General features: G+C 52.1%; 1 protein-coding gene across 2 annotated transcripts in view; it reads left to right on the forward strand.

The window, feature by feature from the left end:
• Positions 1-2,091: 2,091 nt before the first annotated feature.
• The window catches only part of Sh3bp4 (SH3 domain binding protein 4), an 80,951-nt gene continuing 60,810 nt past the window's right edge, over positions 2,092-22,232 (forward strand). Inside the window, exon 1 of one of the 2 annotated variants that reach the window (XM_006988647.4) lies at positions 2,092-2,350. The gene's annotated coding sequence lies outside the window, so the exon portion shown is untranslated. Of the gene's footprint in view, positions 2,351-2,442; positions 2,727-22,232 lie in introns of those variants that run through there. The other variant, XM_076549560.1, reaches the window with a different exon arrangement.

Genomic DNA, 22,232 nt, shown 5'->3' on the forward strand with positions numbered 1-22,232 from the left:
CCCCAAAAGATCTCTCCCCCCAAGACAGGATCTTTTTTTTTTTTTTTTAAGATTTATTTATTTTCATTTTATGTAAATGATGTTTTACCTGAATGTATGTCTGCGTACCACTCCTGTGCCTGGTGCCCATGGAAACCAGAAGAGGGCATCGGAGCCTCTGGAACTCCAGTTACATATGGTTCTAAGCAAGCACGAGGGGGCTGGGAATTGAAGCTCAGCCCTCTGGAGGAGCAACCCGTGTTCTTAACCTCTGATCCATCTTTCCAGCCCCCAAGACAGGCTCTGATGCGCCACAGAGTGACCTTGAGTTTACTATTTGTGGAGTATGACCTTCAGCTTTTGATCCTCCTGCCTCCACCTTCCTTGAACTTCAATCCTTGAGTGCAGCCTTGATCCACCACACCATCCCTGTTTATTTAGTGTCGAGGATGAATGCAGGGCTTTGCGCATGTTGGGCCAGCGCTCTAACTGAGCTTTATCCCCAGCCCACATTCATTCATATCCTCCCTCCCTTAGTCATTTGGAGTAGCAGCAATGCAAGTGGCTAACATTTAGTGACTGCTGCTTGAGATTTGTGCTCTGTGTTTAATTTTCACACTCATATAGGTGAGTCACAGAGAAGCCTAACCTTACCGGCATAGCAGGCTGGTTCCTGACATGCCCTCCACAGTCTGGATGCTTTTGTCCCCTCCCCCTCCATCCAGGCTAAGCTAGGCTTTATCTGAACCTTCAGGAGACTGCTTCCTTTTAAGGTCTACGGCTACATTTCAGGAGTAATTGTAATCATTTCCATGTTCTAACAGAATACTAAATTCCACCCTCTGAGCCCTAGATTGACCCGTCTGTCTATCCGAATCCACCAGGACTGTACCTGGAGTGGGAAAGGACTTAATTCCTCTCAAGGGAGGCTTCCAGATCCGAGTGCAAGGGCTGAGAGTAAGGGGAGCATAAAGAGCATGGATGAGATGCAAAACTCCTGCCTGGAATTCCCGGCTCCGATGCACCCCATGTGATCTTGACAGATACGACAATCTGCGTTAACATCTGAAGTGGCTAGCCTGGTCTACAGAGCGAGATCCAGGACAGGCACCAAAACTACACAGGGAAACCCTGTCTTGAAAAAACAAAACAAACAAACAACCCAGTATCTGTCGCCGGCGATGGATTCAGTGGGTTACTGAATTTGGATTTGTGGCATTTAAGACGTGCTTGCTCAAGGCCTCCAAGTTGCAGCTTCCAATCCCTGCCACTGATCACTGCGACCAAAGGCTGGTTCGACCTCACTGAGGCAACCAATTCTACAAGCCACTGTCCACTCTCGTGAGATGACTCACGAGAGCAGCCAAGCGTTGGCTTTTGCTCTGTTGCCTCGCAGTGCGTTCATTCACTGAGCTCGCATCGTGCGTCTACTTCTGCGCCAGGGGAGCCTGGGCAGAGGAAGTGTAAATATGCTGACACGAAGTTTGCAGTAAGCCTAGCGGGCAGCTCTCCTCCCTTTGTGGTTGTTCCCTAAGCCGAGTTTTTTCTCCGTCTAACTGCTTAACCACTGCCTTCAATAAGCGTGATTCTGGGCTGGAGGATTGGAGGCTCCCCCAAAACCGAGCACCGAATGTCTCCATCAGAAAGTCGTTTGGGCATCCTCTGGGTCCAGGGGCAAAGCCCCCTGAAGCCCCAACCCCGTTTCCTTAGCTGGCGTTGTTAAGGAGGAAGACAAGGAAGAGCGTTGGCGGGAAGCGCACCCGGGCAGTGGAGGCGCCAAGCCGCCAAGGCGCCTCTCTCAGCGATCAGCGGCTCGGTTGGCCCCGCCCCTCCACGATGCCCCGCCCCCTGGAGCCAGGCCCCGCCTTTGCGAAATACCGCCCTCCCCCCAGCTCCAGGCTCAGCCCCTACTCGCTCCAGCCTCGCATTGGCCACGCCCCTCCCAGCACGCCCCGCCCACGTCAGCTCCAGCTTCACCTAGGCCCCGCCCCTCCGCCCGAGACTCGCCCCTAGCGTGAAGTTCCGCCCCGGGTCTTCTACGCCCCAGCCTGGGCTTGATCCCGCCTCTCGCTCCCGCTCCGCCCCCAGCCTTGGCCCCAACCCTCCCGCGGTCTCGGCTTGCGCTCCGCCCTCCTCGCGCCCGCTGTCTGCGACCAGGACCCGCCCGCACTCGCGCCCCGCCCCGGCCCAGACCACCTCTGCGCCCGCAGGCGGGGTCCAAGCGCTCGGAGCTGTCGCGGCGTCCGGGCACCTCACCACCTCCGCCCCTCGATCTCCACCGCCGTGGTTCCCGGAGTCGCGCGCGCCCCCGGCCGGGCGAGCCCCACACGACGAGGGAGCCGCAGGACCCGCCGGGCGCCATGCGAGCCAGGTAGGCGCGGCGAGAAGCCCGGGGCCGGACGGAGCACCCTACCCCAGCGCGCGGGGTGGCTTCGGGCTGCATCCCAGGCGCAGGGGCTTGGCCAGCCCTGAGCAGCTCCGAACCCCTAGAGCTCCGTGGGTCCTGCCCTCTGTGGTCTCGGCCCGGCCCGGGCTGCCGACTGTGGTCGCTAGGGCCTGGGGCACAGGGAGGGCTGAGAGGGGTCGCGGCGCCACCCGCGCAGTTCTGGGGAGGAGCGAAGGGCGCGCGGCTCCCGGTTAAACTTGGTGACAATGCACATTTCAACTACTTCGGAGAGTCCTCCCGGAGGATGAAATTGAAAACTCCGATTTCTGTCTTGGAGATCGAGTGACCGAGCACCCTCGAGGTGACAGCGCCAGGGTGCACGGGTGGGAGCGGCTCGGATAGAGGAGCGTTGTTCTGCAAGTACTGTTTACCGGGAAGCCGCCCTGCGCCCCCGAGTGTTTCTTTCTAGAGGGTCCCAGTTTAGGTGCCAGGAGGCTCCTAGCTGGGATTGGAAGTGCAGTGTACAGGTTTGGGGGGCTTCGCGGTGTGGACTGGGGGGCTGACTGGTGCTGGCCCTTTTCGGGTGTGTGGGGCGCCAGCAGATGCCGCACGGGAGGAGCAGTGGAGAGCTGGCTGGCTGGCCGCTCTGTGTGCGCAGAAGGTTGTGGAGCCTCGTGGATCAATGAGATTTGAAAGGGAATACCGTGCTGGGTTTGATTCATGTTTATTCTTCCCTTGCTAGCGCAGCTGATTGGTGTTCTGTGATTTAGCAGCAGAAATAAAGTTCGCATAACTTTTGCTCTGATTATAAAAGCAATGAGTGTCCAGAGCAGAAATAAACAAACAAGAGACCCACGCTGATCTCATGTTCGGGGGTGGGGGTGTCACAGCCTTGTAGATTTAATCATTGAATTATACCTGGCACCTTCTTGCATAATCCCGAAAAAACCCTTGTAGGAAACCATCCCCTTCCCACCCTTCTGATTGTCTCTCCAGTGTCCAAAGTTTAGATTTTTTTGGCGTGCCTCACCACAGAGGTTGTTTGTGATAGTCACGAGTCCCCCTTTTGATGTGCTGGGGTTTTCCATGAGATGGTGGGTCCAGATGGAGAGAAGGGGAGACCCGGTACCTCAGCCCTGTCTGTGGTTTTGGTGCCGAGCCTTGTAAAAATGATAGTAATGATTCTCAATCTGCTTCCTAGGCCACCATAAAAAATAATGGGTGGTTTGCGGAGCGTTTTGGCATCCTTAGATGGACAGCGGCTGTATTTCAATGTGCTGGGGAGCATTTAGCTGTTCCACGATGTCATCCAGTAAAACAGGCTACCTAGAGCTTGGCTACCCTGCCCTGGAAGCAAGATCCAGGCAGGCCCCAGGGATCCCAGAACACACTCCTATTTCCCTGTTGGTGCAGGCCAAGTCCTTCAAAGTGGGAAGCTTGGGAGTAGCTGGGGTTCTCCAGGCTGCTTCCCTGCAGCTCCTTCTGGACTTGGGAGGACGGGTGGGTGTCCTGAAGTCAGGGGGCATTGGTGCCTGGTGCATGCCCAGGGCATCCTCCAAGAGAGAACAGTTGGTTCTGGGAGGACGCATGAAGTGAACAACCTGGTTTCCCAGCGATTTGTTTCATGTCTCACGTGTTTACCGACTGAACAATGACCAGCTCCGAGGCTGGCTGCAGAAATGCCAGCGAGGTCTCTGAGGACTTTCCTTTCTTTCCTGTTGTCCCCAGGTCCTGGCACCAGGCTTTAATGTTCTTAAAGAACAATTACTAGGGACCCAGACAGAGAGGTGAGGCACAGGCTGCCTTTTGTCCTCACCCTGTCTCCCCGCCAAGAGCCGGGCTGGAAGCTTCTCTTCATGTTACTGGTGACCCTCTGATAGTTTCGTTTTTAATGGTTGCTCCCCCTAGCACTTTGATGTGGCCTGGGTCTGGTTGCAGATGGGAGCTCAGGCGGGGGCTTGGAAGGGTCCAGAAACCTGGCTGGATTAAATTGTTGATAAGACATCCTCCATTCCTGCCATTGTTAATAGAAGTTGTGCTGTTAATTTTCTGGGCAGAGGTAGAAGTGGGGGGGGGGGCACGGCGAAGCGGGGGTCCTCCTGGAATTTCTCCTTTGCTGTTTGCTAATCCAGCAGCAGGCTGGAATTATTCCCCTCCAGGCTGTTTGCATAGACTTTCTTTTTATTCTCGTGTTGGTTTCTAGTCTGATAATGAGGAAAGGAGAATGAATGATGAATGGGGTTTACGCCCTTGATTCCTGGGAGGCCTCCTGGGTTTGAGTCCTCTGTTCCCAGCCAATTAAGAGCCCTTGGCTCTCTGAAACCATGTGGGAGGGTGTGTGTGTGTGTGTGTGTGTGTGTGTGTGTGTGTGTGTGCACGTGCACCTCCTGGGGGAGAAGGCCATTGGTGTTTCTCTGAGAGCCCTTGACCGGAAGGAGGCCAGAGCCACTGTGTTCCAGGGCACCGTAACTCGCTGTTGGAATCAGCAAGCGGACAGCCTTCCTCCCCACTGCTCTGTTATGTGCAGGCTTGACACCTGCATGGGTCTGTGTCACCGGCTTTCTCCTGAGACTTGGAACCAGATCTCTGGGACATTTCCCAGGGCCCTAGAGATAAGCCCCAAGGTTCCCTTGCCCCAAGGTTACAATCTGACAGCCAGGGATGAGGATAACCAGCACATAGCCGTGCTCACCACAAGTGGACTGGCTCCCGCAGCCCTGGGCCACCCCACTTCCAGCACAGCTTCTGGTGGCTTCAGGTAGGTCCTGGCTCCGCAAAGATTTGCACAACACACGCTGCCCCTCTTTGAGAAGTGACGGGGAAAATTATTGACCAAACCCCAAGACACCCAGGGAACAATGCATGTGCTTTCAGTGTCCTCCAAGAAGCCTTGGCCAGCTACTCAGCAGGCCCCAGGACATCTGTGTTGCATAACTCCACACCCCAGGCTTGGAGGCCAGCTCCTGGGAGAAGAAGTGAGCCTCTAGAGGACAGAGATTGCACAGTGTTTCAGAAGTGAAGCGTTTGGGGTTGAGTTTTAAGGAGGGAGAGGTGACATCCTGTAGACCATCTGGTCTCTTGGCCACCTACCAGGTACTCTGCCCTTTCAACTGTCACTGAGCTATGATGCCACTCAAGAGAACTAGACATCTGTTGTGTTAAGTTTCCTCCATTGCATCCTGCAGGGAAGCTCCTTAAACACGAAGGTAAGCAACTCCAAATAGCTTCAGGAAGTCCCTGAAACTGATCAGATTTACTAGACCCTTTCCAGACTAAGCAGTAAAAGGTGAGGGTCACAAAGGAGATCAGACCAGCTGCTTGGAAGAAATAGAAACCACCCTCGCTGCCTGGAAGAGGTTTAGACCAACTGAGTCACTTAGAAAGGACACTCTCCAGCCTGCTGAGCTGCCTGCGGGCTGTGCAGTGTGCTCCAGGTCCCCAGCTTTTGTGAGCTTCACCCGTGCTGGGACGGACTTTGGTGATGCAGCTGTCTTTGAATCATTTCTTCTCTTGCAAGTAATCCTACACCCACACTCCTGTAAGCAGCCCCAATAAAACTCATTGGTTTGCCAAGTCGGACTTTGGTGGTATTTGTACTTTGGTCTCTTGTGGGCTTCCTATCTGGGGTGAGTGGACGTGTGTAGTGTCTCCCCAGGAAAAGTCTTGTCACACAACAACATCACACTGAGAACTCCAGTGACACTTCCTGTGTCTTTTTGGAGTCTTCCTGTATGCACTCCAGGGAGCCTGCACAAATAACCTTTGTTGACTGGAAGGCTGGCCACAGAGTTTTGCTAACTCTTCCACATGCATGCCTGATGTGTGATTGAGCTGGGATTTGAACCTGGATCTGTGTATCCCAGAGGCTTCCATCACCCCCACAGAGTCCTGAAATTAAAGAAGCAAACACTCCCAGTCATGCATTCAGGGAGTGTTAAGAAACAGGCATGGAAATAGCTGGATGCTGTTTTTCTTACACAGTTACAAACTAGCTCACACTCTGAAGGTGGTGAAAGCTCAGCCTCATGGAAGGCAGCCAGTGTACACCTTCACTTCTGTAGCGGATGTCCTCACTGCCTGTCTGCAGGGCAGAGCTTGATGTATCTGGAAGATCTGGGTTCTGCAGTTGAGCTAAGTCAGAGTCGACCAGAAGCCTGCCCTTGTACCACTGAGAGAGGTGTTCTGGGATGATGGTGTCACCAGAATTAAGTTTATAGGAAGGCTGTTAAGCAAACGTAAGATAAGGATTCCACCTTCCTTTTTACAGCCAAGTAAATGACACACTAATGAGATTATTCTTATCTGCTCAGTAGATACTTGTCCCAGGAGAACTTTGTGGATGTCGGTTAGCCCAACTCTTCTGAACTGATTGAGCAAAAAAAGAAAGAAGGGAGGGAGGGAGGGAGGGGGGGAGGGAGGGAGGGAGGAAGGAAAAAGAAAAAATCCTTTCTTTGAGAGATTTTTTTTCCCCCCACACAGAGTTTCTCTGTGTCGCAGCTCTGGCTGTCCTGGAACCCACTTTGTAGATCCGCCTGCCTCTGCCTCCCAAGTGCTGAGATTAAAGGTATTTGCCACCACAAGAGAATTTTATGATTCCAAACTCCTCCAGTCTTCTCCTGGCCACCCTGAAGATGTCAGCTCTCAGGACCCTCCTGAAATCTGAGGGCCTGTTTACCCAGCCTCCGATGTAGGAGGCTGGGAGCCAGGTGTGTGCTGGGAACCTGCTCCAGGGGAGAAAACAAAGGATTTGGATGGCACCATCTGCCAATTTGTGTGGTGTAAACACTCCCACCCTGGCTGATTTTAAGCTCCCAGCGTGGGCTGGCAAAATTCCTACACATTTAACCATATGTAGGAGCCGGAGGGGAAAAAAAAGAAAGAAAGAAAGAAAGAAAGAAAGAAAGAAAGAAAGAAAGAAAGAAAGAAAGAAAGAAAGAAAGAAAGAAAGAAAGAAAAAGAAAAGCCCGGTTCCAGCTCACCTTGCATGTGCCGAACCCCCCACCAACCCTTTTAGCGAGGTGACATAGTTGCCCAGCTTGGGCAGGGTCTGCCTAGAAGCAAACATTGCAAAGGGTTTTGGGGGACACTGTGCAACCTAATTTGACCAGCAAGGGGGCTTCAAAACCCAGACTGCCTTAAAGTCACTTGGGAGCTTAAAAATTTTCTTTCCACTCCCACCACTAAACCCAGTAGTTACCTCTCTGGGTGTGGGCCTCCAGGCCTCCAGAGTTTGGTGTGTGTGTATGTACACGTGTGTGCATGTTTGTGAGTGTGCACATGTGAGTATTATACAAGTGGAGGCCAGGCAGAGATCAACCTTGCTGTAATTTGAAGGAGTTACCCGCTTTTTAAAAATTGTAAATTATTAATTTTGCCTGCATGCATGTATGTGCACCACATGTGTGCCTGGTTCCCAAGGATGTCAGGAGAGAGGGTGTCTGATTCTCTCAAGAGTGGAGCTACAGGTGGAACCACCCCGTGGATGCTGGGAAGTGAACCCAGGTCCTCTGCAAGAGCAACAGGTGCTCTTACTGCTGAGCCATCTCTCCAGTTCTCCTCCTTACATCTTAAGACAGGGTCTCTCGCTGGCCTCAGACTCACCAAGTAGGCTGGCCTGGTTGGCCAGTGGGCTTCCCTGGCCCTGGGATTGTGAACGTGCACCACTGTGATGCTCTTTTTTGTGGGTTGTGAGGACTGAATCCAGGTCCTCCTGCTTTCCAAGGCAAGCACTTTACCTCCTGAGCCGTCTCCCCCACCCATCTGTAGCTTTCAGAAACTCCCAGGTGATGCTCACATGAACCCAGGCCTCGGCACCACTGATGTAATACAATGAGGAATTTGTGGGAGAAGAGAATTGAGCAGGAAGCTTAGGGTGAGGCATGGCCAAAACCCTGAATTTGCGTTGTCTGTGTGCGTGGGGTGGGGCAAGTTGATGTTTCCCCTGGTGTAGAAGATTATTCAGGGAAGGGCTGTGGTCTTGCGGGAGGCAGGCAGAGGCCAGTTTCCCCAGCTGCCTCTTGCTGTCTCAAGTGGCCGTTCACAACCCGGTAATGGTAGACCTTCTTGTTTGGTCTTGGTTGCTTCTTCTGGCTTGGAAGAAGAAGAAGACTGGAAGATTGGGTCTTTGGGTGTGTGTGATGAGGGGATCTTGCACGTGAAAGCAGAGGCAGAGAGACTCAGCAGCCTTCCCTGGGCCATGTTGGTAAAGGAGAAAGCCCAAGGGTCTTTTTTGAATTGTTGGGCTTAGCACATATGTAAGGGGCCTATATTTTCTCCACCACCATTAACAGTATAATTATTGTAAAACCTAATAGCTTTCTTTAGTAACATTATGTACACGGGAGAGAAGTGTCCTTCAACCTCGGCTAGCTATGGTTAGCAAGACATCTTCAGCCCCTGCCAGCTGTGATTAGCAAGACATCTTCAGCCCCAGCCAGCTAAGGTTAGCAGGTCTGGTTGGGAAGAGGCATTGGAGTCCCCTGGGTGTAGTAGTGAAGGAGACACCAGGTCACAAGCAGGGGAGAGAAGGACACAGGAGAGGGGACAGGCCGGGGCTCTTCTCTGCTTTGTAGGAAGAAGGGCTCAGGAGACTTACTTATAAAGCTGCTGCCTTGGGTCACTGGTGAAGGTGGACAGGTAGGCTAAGGGTATGCGTATGCAGAAGCAGGTGGGGATCAGGTGCTATGTGGGAAAAGGGGACTGAGAGTCCCAGGATGAAGGCCTGGAAGTGTCTGGGTTAGGCCTGAAGGAGCTGTGCTAGTTAGATAGACTGGAAACTTACAGCACAAAGGAGAACAATACTAGCCTTAAGAGAAGCAGGACCATCATCACTCCAGGGTGAGCTGATGGACGGAATGGCAGGAGCCAGAGGTGGGCCAAAGGGCTCTCAGATGTTCAGGGGCTGGCATCACAGGGGTGCTAGGATTGAGGGCCCCAGGGAAGGAGGGAGAGATGCTCTTTGGGAGCAGCAGGCTAAGAACAACCCCCCAGTACCGGCGCAGGTATTACATCTGCAGCTTTTTTTGCATAACCTTTTGTGGGGGGCTGGCAGGGAGCTCCTGTTCTAAAGACATCATTCATGGGATACCTCCGTCCCCAAGGTCCAGTCCAGCTTCCTTGAAGAGAGCTCCCCTGGCTTCCTGAGGTCAAGAGCTGCCCTGTACTGTTACCTGCCTCTGTCCAGTGTCCTTTTGCCTTCATGTGTATGTGACTTGGGGGGGCGGGGAGTAACGTACCTATGTGTGGGTGGGTGCACATCTCTGTACAAGTGACCATGCATGTGTATGTGGAAGCCAGAAGACAGTCTTGGGTATTATTCCTTGGTTTTAGTTTTCTGAGACATTATTACCTCTCACCAGCCTGGAACTCAGCAGTAGGCTCACTCTGCCTCTGGCTGCCCAGTACTGCCATTACGAGTGTGTCCTTGACGGACGGAGCTTCTTCCTTGCCCTCCTTACCTCTTCCGTGTACAGTAGGTTTTCAGTCACAGTGTGTGTGTGTGTGTGTGTGTGTGTGTGTGTGTGTGTGTGTGTGTGTGTGTGTGTGTACTGGCCAAGTGAAGCACAGTGGTGATTTTGTCCCACCAGGCAGTGACAAGCCTAATTTTCTCTTCTTAGGCATCTTGGCACTCTAAAACTTAGAATATATGACCAGAGTAATTTCTGGCTTTAGTATTCCAGCTTATGAATAATAGCTTACTTATAAATGCTGTCGAGTAGTGGTCCCAAAGTTGTATGCAATTTAATTTTTAATCCAGACAGGCGTACCTTGCCTTTGTTTACCCGTGTTACATTGTTGCTCTTTCGTAAAGTGATCTGACTGTTCAGTCGCTTTAGGATACAAAGCGGTCAGAGGAATACCCTAAAAAAATCCAAGTGCATTTGATCATTTGAAATTCACCAAGAATTATGTCCGGAGAGGCAGCCTCGTCAAGAGTTAACATGTGGCCCGCGCATAACAGGAAAGTCAAGGTACTATGTAACGATCTGGCAGAAAACAATTCATGAGTGCCAATGTAGTGCATATAAAAAATTCATGCAGCGTGCTGGCCCACAGCGTCCCCGTGCAGTCCAGTGGTGCTTAGAGGGTGAGCAGGACACAGCCCTGGAGTCCTGGCTACTACAGTTTGCCCTTAGCCTCGTTTCTCTCTGGCATCCTCTCACAAAACTGGTGTTTTCTTGTTGCTGTGTTTCATTTCAGAAATCTGTCCGTAAGGCCTTTGCAAGAACAGCTCTATTCCTGGCAGGTGCTGGGGAGCCATACCTTTAAGGGGGTGGTGCCAGGAAATGCCATTTTTGAATTTGTTACCTCTCCAAGCCCATAGTGGAGGTAAGGCTGTGGACAACATCAGGACCCATCCCCGACAGCCATCAGCCACTGCAGATCCTCGCTGTTCACGCCTGCACACCTAGTTTCTCTCATGTTTTTATCAGAGTTGTTCGGATAGAAGCAGAGGATATGTCACTGTTTGGCGACACCATTACACCCACTTGAAATAACTGTGTGTTTCAACATAAGAGTTTTTCTGTGGTTTCAGATTCTTCTGAATTTATTGGGCTTTTCCCTCTGCTGGGCATTGCGACATGTCAGTCAGTAGCTGTTTCTTTGTGGTCAGTCAAACCTGAAACAGGCTAGTTTGCATCACCTGAAGTCATCCAGGAAGATCCCAAAGATCCCGGCTGGGCTGGGAATTCAGTAACTGACTACCTATCAGGTTCCCCTCGCAGGCGGCGTTTGCACCAGGCCATTGTGGCAAACAATAGCTGAAGCGAGACGTTGGTGAGCTAGAATTTGAGAAGTTCCTTTTCCCGAGGGGCCTCTCCAGTGGCCTTTCGCGGGGCCTGTTTCATTTTGAGGAGTGTCACAGCGCAGAAGAACCTGGGCTTTGGCCCCATCACAAACCTGCAGGCTTCCTTTTGTCTGTAAGTGGTGACCTCAAGTGCTGACCTCCTGCTGTTGGGATTTTTGAATGAGATCACGAGAAATGTCCACACACTATCTGAGGTAGATTTGGGGTTCCTTCTGGTTTAGAGGAGGGGGGGTCTCTCGTGAGTCTTGTGTGCACACTGGAGTTGGTTCATAAATATTGAGTGAATAGAGTGTCTTTTTTTTTTTTTTTTTTTTTTTTTTTGGTTTTTCGAGACAGGGTTTCTCTGTGTAGCTTTGCGCCTTTCCTGGAACTCACTTGGTAGCCCAGGCTGGCCTCGAACTCACAGAGATCCGCCTGGCTCTGCCTCCCGAGTGCTGGGATTAAAGGCGTGCGCCACCACCGCCCGGCTCGAGTGAATAGAGTGTCTTATGGCCAGGGAAGTGACTTGGTTCAGGGTGACTTGGTCAGGGATGTCCCGTCATCAAAACTGAGTGCTGGGTTTTGATTCTTTGGGCATTCCGTCTGACCTTTAAAGAGCAATCATGTTTGCCTTGCCCTTTGTTCAATGTTCTGGGAGGAGGAGGAAGAGAAGGAGCAGGGTCGAGGTAGAGGAGGGGATAGGAAGAGGAAGAAGAGAGATGAGATACTGCAGCTTGCAGCTTGCTCTCCGGGCCCTAGCCAATAGGTGGGTCTGGTCAGATAGTAAGAGCCCAGGAAGAGGGAAGCACCTTGCTAGAGGCTTCTGTGCTTTGTTGGGTGGGGGGTTGGGAAGCATCCTGTGCCACTGTGAATATGTTATGAGTTGTTGACAAAATAGATGATTTACTTTTCTAAAGATTATCACAAAAAAACAAAACCTGTTTCTGCATTGAATTACTCAACAATTGCATGCTCCCGTTAGGATAAAGTATTCAAGGGGAGGGTGTCAGGTTAGCACGGTCACACACCCGATGATGGAGCCATTCACGTTTTTATGTGAGTGATAGGCTGGGGGGGGCACTCCATGGTGCATCTGGCACACAGGGATTTTAAAAAACAAACACTTAAAAAAAAACTGCTTGTCTGAAGTTGATGTTTTCAGGTTAATAAACAGGATTTGTATTCCTGCTTTTGACATCAGGTCTGTATTGAGTTTACCGTATACATTTTGTTTTATTTTATCGAGACAGCCCTGGCTCTAGCCTAAAATTTGCTGGATAGACCAAGTTGGTCTTGAACTCATGGGAGATCGTCTTGCCACAGTCTCCAGAGTACTGAGTGCTGGTATTAAAGGCACGCTTACCATGTGACCACACGGTTCATAGTTGCCCTGATTATAAGCTGCATTTCAAGGAACATCTCATAAACATAATGTAAGCATGTGTCTCTCAGTATAAACCTCTCTTAGGATGACTTTTATTTTGTTCAAAGTCTACAAAGTACTTCTCAGCCATCTTGACTGTTGGTGACTGTCAACCCTGTACAGTAAGCCCCTCAGCAGGTAATGCCACTGGGGGCAGTTTCTGGTTGCTCTAAAAGCAGCCTCCCTCCTCCTCTCAGGGGTTAATTCCCAAGGTGCATTGCTCTTAGAAGTAAGTTGTGCTTTTGTTGGAACCTAGGGGTGGGGTTGGGGGGGCACTGCACCTAGGAAGGGGCCAGGTGACTTCCATGTGTTCAGTCAGCTTCGAGAGCCGAGGCCCTGGGCTCTTCAGGTCATGCCCTCGTGTCTGGGGGCGTTTATGGGCTTTTGATTGGAGACTGCATCATGAATGGTGCTGACTTGACTTTGGGAGCCTCTGAGTTCATTGAGAGAAGTTCCTTGCAGCCTACAGTTCTGCCTCCAGACTGCGGTCTGGTGTCACAGGACTGCTCCAGTCTGGCAAGACAGGAAAACCAATTTATAGGTGGAATATTTTTTTGGCCTGTCTCCTGAAAGTGGTTTTGGCACTGCCTGTCTGTGTGACTCATCTACCTATTGGTAACATGAAGCAGCATTTTGGGGGCCTTGGAAAACCCTAAGGAGGGTCACGGACTGACTTGGCTGGCAGTCCGGAACGCTCAGGGCTCATTAGCTTTGTTATTTGGTTCTGAGTGCCAGGTGCTCCCTCCACGGCTGGGTTTGACATTAACTCACTCACTGCCTGACTAGGTAGGTGGAGGAGGTGTCCGGACCCCAGAGACGGCTCTCACTGGGTGTCTACCCATCACTGGAGAGTGCGTTAAAGTACACAGTGGGGCTCACAGTTTAAAGCTGGGGCAGGAGAAGATTCCCAAAGGACGTTTGTGACAAGAAGGAATGAGTAGGCAGGATAGGCATCTCGGGGGCAGTGGATAGTCAGGTTCCAGGCTTGGAGAATCCAAAGAACGGAGAGGGATACAGCGGTGACAGGGTTTCCAGAGTACCTGGGAAGGATGCCAGAGGAAGGTGCCTGGCCAGAGAGTCCCTTCTGGACTTCCATCCCCTTTGGATTTTATTTGAGGACACTGGGGAAATTTGATTAGATGTGTGAGCGTGATTTGAAAGGGCAGAGGGCAAGCTGCCCAGGAGGTAAGCAGTCCAGGGGGCGACATAGCTTCGGAGGTGACCTGGCAAAGGACTGAGCCCATCGGTCCCTTCTCACCCTGGGTCCCTGCACCACAGCCTGTGTTACGGAGGAGTTTGGCTCCCTGACTGCAACCTCACATGGATGCCACACAAGTGGTACATTTCCCTCCAGCCCAGTTCCCTTGTGAGATTTTCATAAAATGACCCTCTGTTGAGGAAGAGCCTTTCCCGACAGTTCTACATTTTATAGCCCGATTGCCTCTGCTGACAGGAATAGCTTCGCTGAGTCTGTGTGAACTGGCCTATGTGAAGTTGATCAGGCAGATGGCCAGTCTGGTAGAAAGAACATCTTTTCTACACCCAACTTTACCGTTCACTGGTAGTTCACGGACTACCGGAGTATTATCTGTTTAATACACATACACCTAGATACTCTTGAGTCTTGTTTGGGAATCTCGAATACAGCCTGCTCCAAGAAAGCCGTGGTCTTACGCATCCCTGGGGTAAAATTGTAATGTTTCTAGGGTTCAGGGGATGCTGCCATGAAACCGGAGAAAGATGTCATAAAAGCCTTTTTAAAAACTCATCTGGAAATTGACTGCTTGCTGAGCGTGAGTTTGATTCTCACAGTGGAGAGAAGGAATGATTTCCTCTGAGCAGGACGGGAATGAGAATGGCGGCGATTAGTTCTACAGTCAGGGCTGTGCCTGGAGGCTGAGCAACAAACAGGTGACTGACACAGACGAGCAAAATACCGATTGACTGCTTAGCAGAGGATGGGAAGCTGGGCATCATGGGAAACTCTTGGGCGCCCGAGACTTTGAGATTGTTCATTTGTTTGCGGTTGTCTTTTGCCTCAGTTGGTGCTGCTGGCACCACAGAGCTCGCAAACATGGCCTGGAAAGGAACATGCAAAACATGGGTTTGGTGTGAGCTTTGACATGGAGGCATTGGGTCGCTCCTCCTGCTATTTAAGGAAACAAAGCAAAGCGTGCCATTGAAATGGGAGCAGAGAGGGTCAGGGAAGCGCTGGCTGGTATTTGCAAGGTCTTGCCAGGCCGTGACTACAGCCGGATCTTTGATTTATTCAGTCTCCAGGGACACTCACAGGGCTAACTGGTCCTGACCCTGGTTTATTGAGAAAGAACTGAAGCCAGATGATGATGCAGGAACCTAGAGCGTTGTGCCTGAAAACACCAGGCAGTCATGGCTAACCTCGGTGCCTGCATCTTGTGCCTAACCTCCCTGCCGTTCTCTGCCTCTCACAACCGGCTTCTGAGGTGCCCTGAGCTGTGGTACTGTTTGAATTTCTTGTCTTCCATTGGATTTCAAGGTTCAGCGGAAACTTTAGACATTAAGTCATTTGCGTGGATGGCAGGGTCTTTGATACCGACCAGTGTATCAGAGAATACGAAGCTTTGCTTCGCTAAGTTAGCTTTCCACTTGAGAGCAGAACCGTTGGAAACCGTGGTCCCACTGTGCTGCGAGGCCAAGCTTGTGTGTCTTCCCCTCCTGATTCTTGGGTGTTTGTGACCTCCTTGTCTCTACTGTGCCTGGATAACTGTAGTGACAGACAGGGCCCCTGACGTTTCTGACAGGCTGTCCAGTGTCTTCGGTGTTTTGCTTGGAAACTATTTTTCTGACCCAGTTGAGGGAGTGGAGGCTCTTAACTGCATTTGTATAACGGAGAAGGTAAGTCACAGGGTCAAGGGAGCTAATCGTTGGAGCTGAGGTGTGCAGAAGCCAGCAGTGAAGGCCAGGCTGTCCTCATCCGATTTGTCTGCCCGGTCTGGGCACCACCCCTCCAGATTCCAGGGTGAACAGGCCATTACTGGAACCAGCCTGAGGAGCACTGTCTGAGTGAGGGTTACTATTGCTGTGAAGACACACTATGGCCATGATGACTCTTATACGGGGAAACATTTATTTGTGGTGGCTCGCTTACAGTTCAGAGGTTCAGCCCATTATCATCAGTGTGGGTGACCCCAGCCACCTGCTTCTCTTCACCAGTCTTCAGTGGAAGGAGTGAAGAGTGGGGCCTGTTTGGACTGTGGCCTACCAGAGACTCGCTCTCAACTTAGCCAAATGATAATAGTGATGCCTGACAGAATGTTCTAGAATGACCTTTCTTCTTCTACCCCAATGGTGATGGCTGGTGGAATGTTCTGGATATTTTTTTAAACTCTGCTCAGAGAGGGTATTTGGGGTTGACGATGTTTGTGGTTATTCTTGGGCACATGTAAAGCAGTTGCGTTGCCTCTGTGATGGGTAACAGCGTAGAGCAGTTGAATTGGTGCTGTGCTGCATGTTGTGTGCTGAGCATCCTTGTCGGGCACCCCCCCCCCCCCAGTATTGACAGAGGGGCCTGTGTGGCTGGTAGCTGTATTTCACACCTTGGTGGCAGTTTCCTCCCTCGTTCTTTTGAAAGGTAGACCAGATGCCCTGGTGCTAGTCTGTGTAGTCCAGGGATAGTTTTCTAGTCTCCTTTGTGTTGGTGTGATAAGCAGTGTGACCAAATGCAGCACGGGGGAGGGAAGGCTGTTTCTTTTCATACTTCCAGATCCCAGTCCATCATCGAGGGAAACCAGCACAGGAGCTCAAAGTAGGAACCGGGAAGCGGAGACTGGAGGATGCTGTTTGTTGGCTTGCTCTCCGACTTACTCTCAGCTAGTTTTCTCATATAGCCCAGACCACCTCTTCGTAGGGATTGTGATGCCCCCGGTGGGCTGGGCCTTCCCACATCAATCAATCAAGATGGTGTCTCCCAGACAAGGCCACAGGCCGATCTGATCTGGGTAATTACTTGAGGTTCCGTCTTCCCAGATGACTCTAGGTTGTGTCAGACCGACAATGAAAAACGAGCCAGGATAGGAGTGACGCTTGCTGCAGCCCAGGGTTGCACCCCGGACCCCTTCCCCTCTTCCCAGTGGCCCTTGCGGGTAGTTTTCATTTGATAGTGTTGTGTCTGCTAGTGTCGGGAGGTGTTTTCTTGTTAGAAACATCTAGTTTGCCGTGTTTTGTGTGTGGTTTTCATGTTGTGTGTTCATTCTTGATCCGTGAGTGCCTCTGGAGTATGACAGTCTTCCTACCTCCGTGCACCTCTGTCTTCACTGAAGCTTGGAGATGGCGTCTTAGCACAATTGCTGATGGCTTTGCTAGGGCCTTGCAGCCCTGCTCCAACCTCCTGTGAGCCGCAGTGTGACCAGCGAGAGAGTCGGGTGTCTCTGAGCCGCAGCTGCAGCTGCTTTTACTTCCTGGATTCACCCAGCAGACACTCAGTACCCTCCCCATGTGGACATTTCGTGGCGGTCTTCGCCCTTTTCCAAGAGCCAAGAAGATGGATCCGGTAGTGTCTCCTCCTGACCTGCAGGTGGCTGAGGGCCTCCTAGTGTCTCAAGTGAGCCCAGACTTCTAGGCTGGCATGCCGAGTCTGCAGCTGGCTTTCCAGCTCTAGCCTGCCTTCCCTGCAGCCTCCATATAGACACAACGTTCCATGGAAGGTTGGAACAAACTTCCTTCCAGACCACCTGGAACCCTTGCACATTGGGGTTTTGTTGTTGTTTGTTGATACAGGAGCTCATGTAGCCCAACTCACCATGTGGCTGAGGATGACTTTGAACTCCTGAGCCTTCAGCATCTCCCTCGAAAGTGCTGGAATTTCAGGCCTGAGCCATTGTTCAGGGCCAACATGGATGGTGTGGTGGACAGCACGTAGGACATATAGACATGGGCGCTCAGACCCAAGATCTGAGAACACGAGGCTCTGGGTGGTGTGAAGCACAGCGACACGCTGTGTTTGTTTGAGTGATCTAAACTCACTGTAGAAGATTTACAAAACACAAGTTGGCAGAAGGAATTGAAAATCTATAACTATTGCCGCGAGATAAATCACATAGGCATTATTTTCAAAATGGAGTCCTTTGTGATCAGTTTTACAACCTGCTATTTTTTCTGGCCAGGGTACAAGGACAGTATCCACTAGGGACACTGAGGTCACCTGCAGGCCATCCAGCTGTGCAGCTGTTGGGGGGGGTCATCTTCTGAGCACCACCAAGGCTCTTCATTTGGCTTAGAACACCAGGTTGCCTTGCCCCTGTATGCTCTGGGTAGTGTCAGTTTCAGCCCTTCCTTCCTCTTCAGGGTTGGAATAGGCACAGAGCTGCACCACTCTGCCTGGTCGCTTTCACAGAGGCAGAATTGTGACCAAAGCCTCTTCATTTCTGGGGAAGATGGACAGACACCCCTGCCCTTGATTGGACAACAGAGCTCTTCACGCCTTCTCACTGTCCTACCCGCCTTTCTCCAGCCTGGGGTCTGGGGACCACATTGCAGACAGGGACTACATCCCTGAGTGGTTTCCCAGGTCGGCTGGGGCTTCAGATTTTCAGCAGCTTCTCGCCGGCCTAGGGGACACAGCCCTAGGATAAAGAAGAACATTCAAAGTCCCATCCCCTGTTGTGTGGGACCCTTATAGAAACCCAGGGAACTATGTGGGATTTTAGCTTCTGACTTAGAGATGGGCTCGTGCAGCCCCACGGGGACTTACTTTATGATTTGGTGATCTGGGGTGTGGATAGGGGCTCTATTCCTTGTGTTTTTTTACAGTATCACTTAGCTGCTGCCCACAGCCCATGGCAAGCTTCATAACGTGGGGAAAGTATGGGGTCCATCCTCGGACTGTTCCCTGGCTAGGACTGAGGAGAGGGAGGAATCTGAGCCGGTGTGCCTCTCACACTGAGGTGGAGTTTTATGACAACAGGCCCTGCCTGCTCATGGCATGAGGCAGTTTGTCATGGGGATGGTGATTTGTAACGGGGATCATAAGAAAGCACCCGGATTAGAAGTGGTGTGGGGTGTGCCTAGCACGAGCCCTAGTCCTGCCCCTGGGAGCTCGCTGTGCCCAATCGCTCAAGCAGCTGCCTTTTTTCCAGGAGCTCAGGAACTGGCAAGAGAAGGTGGTGGCCAGGGAGTCTCAGCAGTCAGTGTGTGCGGGAATGGAGTATTCCTGGGGTGTGTGTGTGTGTGTGTGTGTGTGTGTGTGTGTGTGTGTGTGTGCGCGTGCGTGCATATTCCTGGGTGTGTGTGTGTGTGCATATTTCTGGGGGGGGGGGTGTGTGCATATTCCTGGGTGTGTGTGTGTGTGCATTCGAGAGCTCCTTAGAAGGCAGGTGTTACTGTGGGTTGGATTGTTATCATGAAATGGAATTGGTTCCCTGCCTCTAAAACCCCCGCGGCAGCTGCCAGGCGACTTGAAGGCCTCTGGACGCTGCCTCACTGCCTCACTACCCCTTCCGCAAGGCCCAGCGCCTTTCAGCCCCCACTGAAGTCACAGCAGCAGCACATGGAGCCCAGAACCCTGGCTGCACCTGAGTGCGGTGTCCTTTACCTCCCCCACCTGGAACCCACTGTCACTGGTCTCTCGCTGACTGCCCGGGGTCTCTCCTAATTCTAAAGTCTGACATGCAAGGCATCTGCATCACGTAGCATGGGGAGAAACTGAGACCCTAGGCAGTTTGCCCACGCCTTGACAGTCAGCAGCTGGATGCAGGACGTTTGCCCTGGACCCGGGAGATCCTGCTACCTGAGTCTTCCTAGCTGCGGTGTGTGGGAGAGTGTGTGGTCTGTTCTGCTCCTCACTCCGTCGTCGTCTTCATCCTCAGCACAGTCCATCCCCAGAGGAGCTGCTCTCTGAACCCTGAACCTTGTTCCCACAGCCCAGGGGCCTTCAGCAGAGTCCAGGGCCCCAGAGGGTCGGTGGTTGGCAGTGTCTTCTAGTGGTTAGGGTCCCAGTTTACCCCTGTAAAGGTTACCTGCAGATTTAAAGCTCCACTAATGACCGTCTCAGGCTGAGCAGGTATCAGGGAACGGCTAGTTTAATTGTCAGTGCTGCACAATCATCAGAGAAGAGAATCTCAGTGGGGACTCCTCTAGATCTGTTGGCCTGTGGGCATGGCTGTGGGTGATGCCTCGATTGCCTTAGCCGATAGGGGAAGGCCAGCCTGGGCTGGAACTCTAGACTTTAAAAGAGTAGGGGAAGCTAGGTGAGCCCCAAGCACGCATGTGTCGATTGCTCTCTGCTCTCGATGGTTGAGGTGATGATGTGACTCACCACTTCAAGTCCCTGCTGCTTCGACCTCACCGCTAGGATGGACCGTAACCTGGAACTGTGAGCTAAAATAGACCCCTTCTACCCTGAGTGACGTGTTGTCAGGGCATTTTTATCAGCAGCAGGAATGAAATGAGAACACCCCCATATTACCCACTTGGTTAGGTTGATGTGAACGGGTCTGGTGAAGGCAGGTGGTGTTCAAGCCCCTCTTCCAGAAGTTGTCTTGTGATCAGCACAGGCCAGATTGTCTCCTTTAGCCATTTCCCCCACCACTTCCACTGAGGTGACAGTGAGCTCGCAGCCCACTCCAATGTACTGAGTAGCTACCTCCAGTGCATCCAGATGTCAGGGCAGGTGCGCGGGAACTAAAGGTCTCACATATATTACGCCTGCGGTTCAGCCAGGGCTTCCACCCTCTGGGTTTGTGCTTCCTGCTGCATAATCCACGTGAGACCTGGGACTTGGGCCCCTCGGGCTGGCAGTGGCCCAGGGACGTCTGTGAGCACAGAGGAGTAGGAGCCAGAGAGGGACAGGGGCTTGGAGAAGGGGTTGAGAGACGCTGGGCAGGTGTCCACAGTCCGCCTAGCAGTGCTAAATCCTGCCGACCGTCCGAGATGACAGTGGAGATGACAGTGGACGCCTCCCCTGGGGGATGATGATCCTGCCGATGACACATAACCTTTGAAGAAAACACAAGACGAGTCCCAGCTGCAAAGAGGCTTCTAAAGCACCCTGCTGGTCCTCAGACCTGTCAAGGTCACCTAGCAGCAGTGTGTGAGGGAAATTCCAGTCAAGAGGAACCTAAAAAGATGTGACAGCAAGATGGTGTGTGGTATCCCGGATGAGACCCTGGAGCAGACCAAGGGACAGTGGGGAGGTCCAGCGTCTCCTCTGCAGAGCCGTGCTCAGTCAGCCTGGCCCCTCCATGCTGGGCCTCAGGCCTCTTCCCATCGGAAGCTTCTTTGTCTCCCCCTGACCTGGACATTTAGGGGTGGGCACTCTTCTCAGCAATGATGGGGCCTCTGAAGCAGCAACGCACAGGTTATCTGTTTGCAGAGCGAACTTGAGAAAGGCAGAGGGGTGGTGAAGACAATAGCCATTAATAAACTGCTCGGAAATTCGGAGCCCGGGGCACCAGGCCTCGGAGTGCATTGGTGGGTGTATTGGGAATCTGTCAGGTTCTCACAAATCCTACCAGGGTTAGGGGTGGGAGGATGGAGAGCGAGCCGGATGGGATTAGCTCTCCTGCAGAGTCGATCGGCTAAACTTTGCCCAGATACTGAGGCACATCGAGGCACCTGTTGAGTTAAATGGGGTTGGTCAGTGTACAGAGTGAGCTCAGGTCTTGGGAGTGTTGGTGAGCTGTGTGCGTGCGTGTATGAGACAGGACCTTGCACTTCAGGTCCTGGTCTCAGGAAGACTGCTTCCTTTAGGACCCAGCTCACACATGCTGGAATCCTCCAGCCCAGCACTTTTCACTCTTGCCTGCCCAGAAATGACCTAGGTGATATTGTCAAAATGCAGCATCTAGCCCAGCAGGTCTTGGATGGGGGACAGCAAAAAACACTTACATGCGCTGACTGTGGACTGTGCAGAGTTCTGAGTACCTCTCAGGTGTTCCCCATCCATAGTAACCTTGCAAGGTGAGATAGTGTCTGCGCTTTTAGGAGCTGAAGAATTGCTGGGCAGGCCTGTGGCTTGTGGGAGGTTCCCTAGGGAGGGAGAGGTGGTACTGGGTTCTGATCCTGGACAGATCTGTTCTGACCTCCACATCTGAAGCTTCTCAGATGGGACAGGCAGCAGACAGCCCATAGCTCCCATGGTCACACTGACATCTTTGCTGGGTGAGAACAAGTCAGGATGGTTAGCCACCTGTCTTGGGCCTTTCAGATGTTGCAGTTGGGGTGCGGGGATCAGTAGATAGACACCCCAGTGGCCTTCCTGTGACTCCTCGGTGTATACTGGGCGCTGGCCTTGCTAGAGGAGAGCCCACAGAATAGAATGTCACACAAAGGGGAGCTGACTGCAGTTCCGTCATTGGGTTCCCCAGAGGCACTGTGACAGATGTGCATCTGGACTTGTCAACCCCTGGTCTTCCTTCTTTTCCAGGCTGGAGCCCCAGGCATTGTTGTCCCGGGACCACTGTTGTACTGGCTGCACCCCAACTTCTCATTCACCCCACCCCTGAAGGCTCCTCTCAGAGCCCTCACATCACATTTCATCTCTCCTGCCGACACACTGCTCTCTGAGCTTACGTTTACATTTGAGGTCCCGTCAGTTAGAATTCCTGTTCCCACCCCACTTACCTGCTGTGCCCTTTAGGGACAGCCTGGAGGTTGTGGAGCACTTTTTAAGAGAAGGATGG

This window comes from Peromyscus maniculatus, chromosome 13, assembly GCF_049852395.1.
Source record: "Peromyscus maniculatus bairdii isolate BWxNUB_F1_BW_parent chromosome 13, HU_Pman_BW_mat_3.1, whole genome shotgun sequence".
In the NCBI taxonomy this organism is placed as follows: Eukaryota; Metazoa; Chordata; class Mammalia; order Rodentia; family Cricetidae; genus Peromyscus; species Peromyscus maniculatus.